This window comes from Trachurus japonicus, chromosome 5 (genome assembly GCF_045865225.1).
Source record: "Trachurus japonicus isolate A0001 chromosome 5, Traja_1.0".
Classification (NCBI taxonomy): Eukaryota; Metazoa; Chordata; class Actinopteri; order Carangiformes; family Carangidae; genus Trachurus; species Trachurus japonicus.
The window spans coordinates 4302655-4314088 of record NC_140911.1 but is presented as its reverse complement, the minus strand read 5'-3'; the positions used below and the strand labels follow the sequence as shown (position 1 = coordinate 4314088).

Below are 11434 nucleotides of genomic sequence, written 5' to 3'. Positions count from 1 at the left end.
AAGATTCAGAGACTGAAGATCCAGAAACTGAAGATCCAGAGGCTGAAGATCCAGGCTGAAGATCTCGAGGCTGAAGATCAGATCTAGAGGCTGAAGATCCATCCTGAAGATCTCGAGGCTGAAGATCCAGAGACTGAAGATCTAGAAACTGAAGATCCAGGCTGAAGATCTCGAGGCTGAAGATCCAGAGACTGAAGATCCAGAGACTGAAGATCCAGAAACTGAAGATTCAGAAACTGAAGATCTCAAGGCTGAAGATCTCGAGACTGAAGATCTCGAGGCTGAAGATTCAGAAACTGAAGATCTCGAGGCTGAAGATCTCGAGGCTGAAGATCTCGAGGCTGAAGATCTCGAGGCTGAAGATCCACAGGCTGAGGATCATATCCAGCCGAGGAAGGGGCCGTCCCCCCGGTCCTCCCCCTCCTCCCGGGGGATTCGGGGCAACATGGCCGACCGGGTCAGACCCCAGAACCGAGGAGGAGACAAGTCCTTCTTGGTGGTGGTGAACTTCCAGCCCACGTGAGACCCACAGGTTCGGCACTGAGCGATGGTCCACGCGTAGCTGAGAGAAAACAGAAGAAAAAGACGAGTTTAACTCATGTGGAACTAAAATCTGATCAATGTTCTGATAACTTTTTCTCCATCGCTATTTTGTTTTTTATTTCTCTACATTTAAAAGGAAATGTGCGAATAAGAGATCAATACTTGGTGAAAAAAAAAAGACATATAATATAAATAAATTAAATTGACAAATTAATTTCTCCCCAGGAGTTTGAGTTGTTTATTGTTTGCATTTTTTGTGTGTGTGTTCCTATTTCTATTTTTAACCAGCGGATCATCCAGTCACCAGACAAACAGGTTTTCTGTTTATAATATTATTCTCTCTATTCTCAACTTCACATTTGATGAAACAGCTCTGTATTCTGAGCTTCCTCCTGTGTGTGAGTTCATTAATGTAGAGGTTAAATTTGTGTTTTAATCCAGAATAAAAATAAAGAGTTGGGGAAAAGTAAGAAAGAAAGAAAGAAAGAAAGAAAGAAAGAAAGAAAGAAAGAAAGAAAGAAAGAAAGTCTTCAAATCTGCAATCATTTAGCAGTTTAACTGTCGAACACTTTGTGTCTAAAATAGTTTCTTCATCAGGGTTTTTTATTCTGGAACAGGAAACGTCACAACATTGTCTCATGTGATCGAATTATAATCTGAGATTTAAACTGAGAAACTTTGCTGTTGCACAACACAAAGTAAATACACTTCTGCTTCTGATCAATAAAAACACCGTGATTAATAATCGAGGACTTGTGGGACTTTATGCCTGCAACTAACGATTATTTTCATTATCGATTAATCTGTCGATTATTTAAACGATTAATCGATTAGTTGTTTGGTCAATAAAATGTTAAAAAATGTTGAAAAACGTCATTCAGTGTTTCTCAAACCACCAGACGACATCGTCCTCAAATGTCTTGTTTTGTCCACAAACCAAAGAGAGACTCAGTTTATTGTCATGAAGGAACAAAGAAACCAAAAATATTCACATTGAAGAAGCTGGAATCAGAGAATTTGGAGCTTTTTTTCTCAAAAAACTACTCAAAGTGATTATTAGATTATCAAAATAGTTGACAATTAATTCAATAATCAATTATTGTTCAATTAATCGATTAATTGTTGCAGCTCTAATATAATTAATTAAAAACAACGTCTCTACTTGATGAAGGTTTAATAATCTGGAGTTCGTTTATCCACACAGGTCGATTTAATCCAGGTTAATTCTCTGATTATGAATCAAATCTGAATCTGAATCCTCTTCAGTCTCGTTACACTGAGGGAATATTGATCTTTGCTGCGACAGGAAACTGAGCAGGTGCCACGTTCACAGGCGAGACAGAGTCTCCTGCTGCTCTGGACACCGACCCAACGACCACGGGAGGTCGGACACGTCCACGGACACGTCGCCCACTCATTAAAAAAGTCAATGATGAAGAAACTCAGTGACGTGAAGTGTTTTCATGTCTCAATGGATTAAAACCAAAGTGAATAAAATCAGATTAAAGCAGCTTTCTGACCTTTACACAGGTGTGAGTCACGTTTAAAACGATGAATGAAAAGCTCAGAGAGGGGTGTGTGTGTGTGTGTGGTCTCCTGGTGTGAGGAGCTGAATGTATACACAGCATCATATGCATCATAATTGTTGTTGTTGTCATGGTTACCCTGGAAACCAGCTGTGCAGCGTGGACGGCCGACCGATCAGGTTGAGGTTACTGGCTTTGTAGACGGTCAGAGTCTCGTGACGTAACCGTGAGGGTTGACGTAGGCGGCCATCGGTCCGTAGAGAGACAGACTGGAAAGAGGGAGAGAGAGGGGAGGGGGGGGGGGGGGATAGAGGAGACATAATCAACGTCATTAAATTTAATTTAAAGGGTTAAAGTCACAGAGACGGTTTTATAAACTCTGTTGTGTAATTAACATTTTGTAAAAACGACCTGTTTTCCATCCTCAGTCTCTTTCACCTAGAAACTGCATTTAAACTTTAAACAGTAGACACAAGTCTTGTGTATTGTCGTATTACTCCACGTTTTGATAGGTTTATTGTTTTTGATCAATCCCTGATCAATGACCATGACCATATTTGGAGAAATTATGAGATTATAATGGGTGTGTATTGCACGGAATGTTCGTGTCAGAGTGCGTGACAGCATTGGTTAGAGTGGGAGAAGTTGTCTGAAATCGTCGGAAACTTTTCTCTTTCCACACTCCTCCCGTCCACAATTTACACTCTACACACATGATTTTTTCCAAATTTATAGACAAACTTGTTCTGTCTCTCACAATGTGCTCAAAATATCAGAGAGACTTACAGAATTACAGAACGAGCCTCTGAGTGCGGCCACGTCTGTCTCTGCTCCTCATTGACTCCAATACAAAGATTTTCTGAGAGAAGCAGAACGGACCCCTGTTTTAAACTCGCAAGTGTCTCCAAAATATTTACTGTAGAAACACCAAATCGTACCAAATCGTTCATGAAGTCCTTACAGTGATGATGGTCTGTGTTTTGTTCTGATAGGAGTTACCGTTTTGTCAGAATAAGCCCAAATGTGAGACCAGTGCAGAGGCAGAAAATCACTCTTTTTCTCCACGTTTCTGTTTGTCTCAGCCTGGGGGCCCCTATCGTCACTGGCAACCACCTCAAGTTGCCGTGGTAACCTCTGAGCCTTCAGGCCAGAGCTCATTTAAGATTTATAAACAATGAATTATATGATTAAGATACGTCACTGTTCAAGACTGACTCTGCTTGGTACTATACTTTATTCCTATTTCGTTGCAAATACTTTAATATTTTAGTCCCACGGGTCCTTGAAACACAACACAAAAAGACCTTAAAATTAAACAGTTTTGACTTTACAAGATCTCAAAGTAGAGAAAGGAGCAGAAACTGCATCGACAGCAACAGGTCGTAAAAATCATGTTAATGTGATGTTTCAGTTTTTCCATTTTGCTTTTTTGGTCATTATTTGGCATGGATTGATGAAAAACCAGGTGAAGTGGTGTATAAATCCTGTTTTTAACTAAATCATAATAATAATATTTCACTTTGTTCCAGCTGCTGTTTCTGTCTCAAACGCAAAACACATTCGCTTCATGTGTAGTTTTCATTTTGTGCTTTAAAAGCTTCAGATGAAAACACATTATCACAGTTATTACACTTTTCACTGAAGATATTAAACACAGTGTGTGTGTCACTCTGTCATAGTCAAAAATAACTGCACAACATTACATAACAGTGTGTGTGTGTGTGTGTGTGTGTTTGAGGCCACTTATCTTCATGATGTAACCAGAGATTTTACACTTTCAGACAAAATCCTGCGTCGACTTTGACGTGTTAATAATAAAGAGATGAAGACGACTCAGAATCGGCTCTGAACATTTTGATTCTTTAAAAAAAATCATAAAACGCAGCCTGAACTTTAATATTTCTGTTTCTATATCTATCAGTGACATTAACAATTTGAATTTAATTTGAGAAAAGAACAGTTTGGACAGAACCACGTCCTCGTCCTGCTCTCAGGCTCCGTCTCAACTCAGAATATTTCTTTTTTCTTTATAACTTTTATTTAAAGAATGTAAGAGTCTGACATCTAGTGTAAACAAAAATACAATTTCTTTTTTTTTCTTTTTTTTTTCATCTTACAAACTTAGATGAAGACTCCCTGGAACTCTGACTCCCAGTTCATCTTGATCTTATTTAAAGTGTTAGTTCAACATTTTGGCAAATTGGCCCATTGCCATAATCCCTATAGTCATAGCAGTAGGTTTGTTACCTTTAATTGTCGGTGCAAGCTATTTTTAGAACGGCGGAGCAGAGCCGTGAGCTGCTCAGAGCTACGCTATAGAGGCTGATCCTTTTAAAATAGATTCGTTCGAGAAGTAGATTATATAGAGTTGACCCTTTGTGTGAGAATATTTCTGCTGATAAACGACGTTTCACATGAATGATTCCTAGAAAAGGTTCATACTGTTGTTGTATCTTCACCACTTCTTCAGGTCGTAGATTCGCTCTGCAAAGGTGCAAAACTACCTAACCTCCATAAAAACTATAAACTCTTTTATTCCTGCTGTTAGAGCTTTTTTAAATTCTTTTTGATGTCGATTGTAAACCACTTTGTCTCCTCTGTGGGTATTTATTTGCATTTATTGCTACAATTGCTCGATTTTTTGAAATTTCAATTTCAATCTACCTACGTATCACACTCGTCCTCACCTGAAGATCTCGTTCTTGGTGGTGATCTCTGTGTCGCGGCACTGTTTACAGCAGAGGGAGGTGCACTGAGGAGGAAACACAACACACAGCCTGTTAACACAACACACACTGACACAAGTTTAACAGAGTCAAACACTCAGATTATTATGGTCTGTCAGCGTCTGAACCAACATGAGGACGTCTGATGTAACTCTTCATGATGGAGCTGACAGTAAGTGATTTCTCAGTTGGGCTATAGGCTGCAGGTAGAAGCTGAGCTTATGAACACCTACAGCTTTTACTTTACAAGATGATGCTCGTCACAAAACAAAATACAAAAAGAACAAAGCAGAAAAATTGGAAATTAAACTTGCGTTTCTCATCACAACAAAATAAAAAAAGTAAACTTTATTTTCCATATTGTAACAAGAAATTACATAATTTCTTTTCTTTTAAAGCTGGCTAGTTGCTGCTGCATTATTTAATATTTTCAGGACAGTTGTTCCAGATGTTCACTCCTTTAACAGAGACACAGTGATTTTTTTTACATTGGTTCAAGTCTTTGTTTTGTCAAATAACAGTAATAATGTTCCTCTCAGGTTAAATTATATCTGGTGTCCCTCATTTTAAACAGATGTTGAACATGTGGAGGCAGAAGTCTGTTTGCAGCTTAGTACATGGTTTGTATTGTAATGTCATTAAGTCTTTGAATGTGTTCAAACAGATAAACAGTGGGTTGTTGGTTTGTTACTGATGAGTCTTGTGGTTTTTTCTTTTGCAACAGAAATATTTTTGAGTTTTCTCCGACATGAGGCGACGTTCGTGGGAGGCTGGAAAAACCGGAGTTCTGAGTTGTTCTTGAACGCATCACACTGTGACGGGCGGACAGTGTGTGTGTGTGTGTGTGTGTGTGTGTGTGTCCTCACCTTGTCCATGATGTCCAGTTCACAGCGGAGCCTCTGGATGGCGCTGCCGATCTTCAGCAGCTGCAGCCGCAGAGCGTCGTCGATGGGAAGACAGGCAGCCACTCTGTAGGAGAAGTCTGATGGAGGGAGGAGAGAGGGGAAGAAAGTAAAGACTAACTGTAGAAATCCCCACCTCCTTCCACATCCCTTCTTCTCTCCCTCCTCCTTCCCCTCACATCACTGGAGGGCGGAGCAGAGTCCTGCATCAGGTTGGATCCCCGCAAAAACGGTGTTCAACGGGTGGATCAGCCGTCTTGTGAAAATTCACGGGTCGGGCACGGGCGGAACTCACATGAACGCGGGTGGGTAGCGGGTGTGTGTGTCGGCCTACAGAGGAAAACTCACGCGCAGCTGCATGAACCAGCGTAGCTAATCATTTTTTTTTATCACTCACGGCAACAACAGAGCAGCATCTTGATGTAAATAAACGATCTTTGGCCGCTGGTGTGACCGCTCACAGCTTTCCCTGGAGTTTAGCCGGTCATGGCTCGACTGCTCAGCTTCTGGGTAAAAGCTACAAACACACCGATGGGATCAATGTAAAGGCTGAAGTGTCCTGCTTTCATTAAAAAAAGAATTACGTCGCTATCATTCTCCGTTCCGGAAATAGCTGCGAAAGAGTACGCCCCCCCCCCCCACCCCCCCCCCCCCCCCCCCCCTCCTCCTCCTCCTCTCTCTTTTCTTTTCTTTTTTCTTTTTTCTAAAGAGTACGGCTGTACCTCCGTTATCGCCGGTGATGACGGCGATCTAACGGGCAGCGGGTCGGGCAGCGGGTCTTAATATTGACGGGCGGGTCGGATCCGGGTTGTATTCAGAAATAATCACGGGTGACGGGTCGGGACACGGGCTGAAAAACCAACGGGTCGGACGGGCGCGGGTTTCCAAAATTGGACCCGTGCAGGACTCTGGGGCGGAGCTCGGAGGCTGATGTAGGCAGGTAGCTCACCTGTGGCCCTTTAGGTAGCTCACCTGTGGCCCCTTCAGGTAGCCCACCTGTGGCCCTTCAGGTAGGTCACCTGTGGCCCTTCAGGTAGCCCACCTGTGGCCCTTCAGGTAGCTCACCCGTGGCCCTTCAGGTAGCTCACCCGTGGCCCTTCAGGTAGCTCACCCGTGGCCCTTCAGGTAGCTCACCCGTGGCCCTTTAGATAGCTCACCCGTGGCCCTTCAGGTAGCTCACCCGTGGCCCTTTAGGTAGCTCACCCGTGGCCCTTCAGGTAGCTCACCTGTGGCCCTTTAGGTAGCTCACCCGTGGCCCTTTAGGTAGCTCACCCGTGGCCCTTCAGGTAGCTCACCCGTGGCCCTTTAGGTAGCTCACCCGTGGCCCTTCAGGTAGCTCACCTGTGGCCCTTTAGATAGCTCACCTGTGGCCCTTTACATAGCTCACCCGTGGCCCTTTAGATAGCTCACCTGTGGTCCTTGGCCCTTTACATAGCTCACCCGTGGCCCTTTAGGTAGCTCACCTGTGGCCCTTTAGGTAGCTCACCCGTGGCCCTTTAGGTAGCTCACCCGTGGCCCTTTAGATAGCTCACCCGTGGCCCTTTAGATAGCTCACCTGTGGCCCTGCTGCTGCCTGGTCCTCATCCCCTCTAACTCCCTGATTGTTGCTCTGTGTGACTGATCTAAGTTGTTCAGTTAAACCAACACACTCTTTGTTTCTGTTCTAGTTAACTGAACCATATTGTTGCTGCCTCTTCTACTCTTTATTCAGTTTGGGTTTGAGTTAGTTTGACCGAGACTGAGTCCTGGTTGACTTGAATATGTGAGTTTTGTGGGCTAATCCTTCCTGTTCTTTCATCCTCCTTTTCATCAGAATTAACCAGACAAACAAGAAAAGAGATGAACTGGACCTTCTGATCCAGAACCAGTCGATCCCCACACCCAGTCACATTCACACTAACACAGAGACACACGTGTGTGTGTGTGTGTGTGTGTGTGTGTGTGTGTGTGTGTGTGTGTGTGTGAGTGTGTGTGTGGTGTGTGTGTGTGTGTGTGGCGCTGACCCACGGCGTTCGTCGGCAGAGAGTCGTCCTTCAGTTCTCGTTCCCACTCATGGAGCTGCTTCTTCACTCTGTTCATCAGAGACTCCTAGAGGGGGGGAGGAGGAGGAGGGGGGGGGAGGAAGGGGGGGGGGGGAGAGGGGAGGAGAGGAGGATTGAGAGGAAGAGGAGGAAGAGGAGGAGAAAGAAGAGAGGAAGAGGAGGAGGAGAGAAGAGGAGGAGGAAGAGGAAGAAGAGAGAGGAGGAGGAGGAGGAGAGAAGAGGAGGATTGAGAGGAAGAGGAGGAAGAGGAGGAGAAAGAAGAGAGGAAGAGGAGGAGGAGAGAAGAGGAGGATTGAGAGGAAGAGGAGGAAGAGGAGGAGAAAGAAGAGAGGAAGAGGAGGAGGAGAGAAGAGGAGGAGGAAGAGGAAGAAGAGAGAGGAGGAGGAGGAGGAGAGAAGAGGAGGATTGAGAGGAAGAGGAGGAGAAAGGAGAGAGGAGAGGGGGATTAAGAAGAGAGAGGAGGAGGAGATGACAGACGTTTACATTCACATCTACGAGGCGTTTACTGTCGTGTATAAACGTAGTAACTTCCAGCGCTGCAGCAGAACTCACAGAGTCGTAGAGAGCGTAAACCCACGGAGGCCACGGGGTCAGACTGGCACACTGGAACTTCCTCTGTCAGGGGGTACAGACACACAACCGTTAGAGACACACAACCGTTAGAGACACACAACCGTTAGAGACACAACGGTTAGAGACAATACTGACACGCTCATCACTTAAAAAAATATACTACACTATATAATACTAAAATATTCTTTATAATAATAAAACATTTTATCGGTTAAAGGACAATTCCAGGTGAATTCAACTCGGGGGTGTATGTTCCTATCATTTTAGGTCTAACAGAAGGAATCTGAAGATTTTCAGTTTAATCGCTCCTGTTTTGCGGTAGTTGCGTCTGTCCCCGCATCGCCACGGCGACTCAAACATGCAGCCAGAAGTTTATTTACTTCAATAAGCCGACATGTTTGTAAAACTAGATCTAATTCAAAGTCTCCCGGAGTCTCGCGTGAGACCCAGTTGCCGTGCGCGGTGTGTTCAGGTGCAGTGGGAAAAGCTACCGTTTGTGTCATAAACACAGGAATATCAACTCTTGACTTGCTTGAAGTAAATAAACTTCTGGCTGCATGTTTGAGTCTCCATCTGACGCTGTCTGAGGCTTTGAGGGATGGAAACAGCCTAAGCAGCAGAACTTACATCCACTCCCATTCATTGCTGCCGTGGCGATGCAGGGACAGACGCAACTACCGCAAAACAGGAGACATTAAACTGAAAATCTTCAGATTCCTTCTTTTAGACCTAAAATGATAGGAAAATACACCCCCGAGTTGAATTCACCTGGAATTGTCCTTTAAGTGCGTTAACTCTCTGTGTTTCTGTCTAGCGCTGTTGTGTTTTTATGTGTTTTTATTCAGGGTCTCTGCCGGTTTCACCAGCTCAAATTTAAGACTTTTTAAGACCTTTTTAAGACCATTATGGATGAAATTTAAGACCTATCATGACAATTTTGTAAAAACGTACAAAAGAAATGCAGAGTCACAAAATTAGAAATTGATTGCAATATATAAGTTGTTTGTACATTCAATAAAGCACAATGAAGTGTCGGGAGCATTTTATTGAGCATTTGCGGTAGCGAGGGCTCTACCATAACATTTTTCCCAAGGAGCAGCCTAAAGTAAACTATTTGGGGGCACAAAAAGAAATTGGGGAGCGAAATTAAAAATGTATATGTAACACATAATTTATTTAATTCACTGGCAACCAACAGGCAGATGGCTTTAAGCCTTGAATAATGTTAAGGGTCAATGTTAAGGGTTAAGGGTTGATAATGTTTTCTTTTATATTGATATGTTTGGTAAAAATGATCTTGTGGAAGTCACACCTGTTTTTCAAAATGGTTGATTGCTCACCTGGGCGGGGTCACCAGTTTCCTGTCTGTACCATTTACACAGCAGTTTGAAAAAGAGCGTTGTGCTCGAAACGTCACTATTAGGGATGTCACAATTATAGATTTTCTTGGTACGATTATATAGGACCAGTTATTAATCCCCTGGGGGAAGTGTTTGAAATATTTAAGTCATTAATTGTCATCTAGACCAAATATATAAGTTTATTTTAATTATTTTTTTAAAATAGAAATGACACGCTAACATTTAAATTCCTATCAATTCAGTGTTACTTTAGATAAATCAGGGTTTCCCGCAGCGCTTTCCTGTTAAGGCGGCCGCCTTAACAAAGAGCTGCCGCCTAAACTAACATCTTTAAAAAAAAAAAAATGTAGCGATAGTCGCCGCCGCCTCCCCCCCCCCCCAGTCGGACGATGGCCGCATCCTCTCACACACATAACAGCACACGCATAACAGCAGCGCGTGTTGAAAGCGAAACTTTAATACCCCGTCGATCGATCACCCCCCCCCCCCCCCGTCAACAGATCTCCGCGCTACCCCCCCTCGACAGGTCAGACACCACCTTAACTAACAACTTTTCTGGGGGAAACACTGTAAATGGACCAGTATCTGTGCATTTACCTTTACTTTGGCGCACATCTGCAGATACGGTTCCAACATTATCTTTTCCAGAAAGTGACGGTATTTAGGAATCTTTACGATCAATTAATTGTGGCGTTTAATACCACGATTAATTGTGAAAACAAGTAATTGTGACATCCCTAGTCACTTTGCTATTAAATCTTTGAAAGGGAGCGCCTATGGTGTGCAGAGTTTTTCTTTGTTCTAAGGGTCAAACGTGACCTATTTTTACATTGAGAACAGCTGTTTCATAGCTGTAGGGGCCAGTGCTCGGTGCGACGGCCCCTACAGCTGTTTCATACAGCTGTTTCATAGCTGTAGGGGCCAGTAGTGCTCGGTGCGACGGCCCCTACAGCTGTTTCATACAGCTGTTTCATAGCTGTAGGGGCCAGTGCTCGGTGCGACGGCCCGTGGCCCTTATTAATACTATGTGTGTGTGTCGGAGCTATTTGTTACTTTTGTATTATTTAATCACTTATTATTTAGTTAGTTTTTGTGGTTTAGTTTTGGGGAATACACTTTTAGTTTGTTTATGATATTTAGTATTGATTACTTTTATTTTGGTACTTAACCATGCTTTTATTTTGAAGGTACTGGGCACCGGGTGAGTTTACATACAGGGGTTGGCAGACGCAGGTGAGCTAGGCACCTGGGAGGGCAGATGGTTTTTTACCAGGGCAAGAGAGGCGGCAAAGGGCCATTGTTGTTTGTTTGTTTGTTTGTTTGTTTGTTTGCCGATGGAGAATTAATTGATTCTGCCTGGTTAAATAAAGGTTAAATAAAAATAAATAAATAAATAAACCCAAGAAACTTTCATGTTTTGCCTGGACAACGGACTCTGTTTATCCTGCATAAATTCACTCCCTAGGTCAGTGGCCGTTTGATTTCATTTAGTTTCATTATAGTTTTGATATTTTGAAGTTTTTTGATTATTGACACCGAGGACAAACAGCCACTACAGTGTGTGTGTGTGTGTGTGTGTGTGTGTGTGTGTGTGTGTGTGTCTGACCTGCTGGTAGTTGCTCCACCAGCACTGGTTCTGTTTGCAGTTCTGACTCGGCGGTTTGGACTGAGGCTGCATGTGCAGCCGGGACAGAGGCGTCAGCTGCACGGCCGACAGCGGGTCGGGGAGAATCCGCTCCGGGAGAATCTGGACTTTGGCTT

General features: G+C 43.5%; 1 pseudogene across 1 annotated transcript in view; it reads right to left on the bottom strand.

The window, feature by feature from the left end:
• Positions 1–362: 362 nt before the first annotated feature.
• The window catches only part of LOC146986839 (protein cereblon-like), a 17158-nt pseudogene continuing 6086 nt past the window's right edge, over positions 363–11434 (bottom strand). The window contains exons 3-9 of the transcript XR_015035884.1: positions 11280–11431; positions 8292–8354; positions 7701–7785; positions 5662–5777; positions 4757–4821; positions 2208–2338; positions 363–562 (exon numbers count right to left, since the gene is read on the bottom strand). The product of XR_015035884.1 is annotated as a protein cereblon-like (transcript). The remainder of the gene's footprint in view (positions 563–2207; positions 2339–4756; positions 4822–5661; positions 5778–7700; positions 7786–8291; positions 8355–11279; positions 11432–11434) is intronic.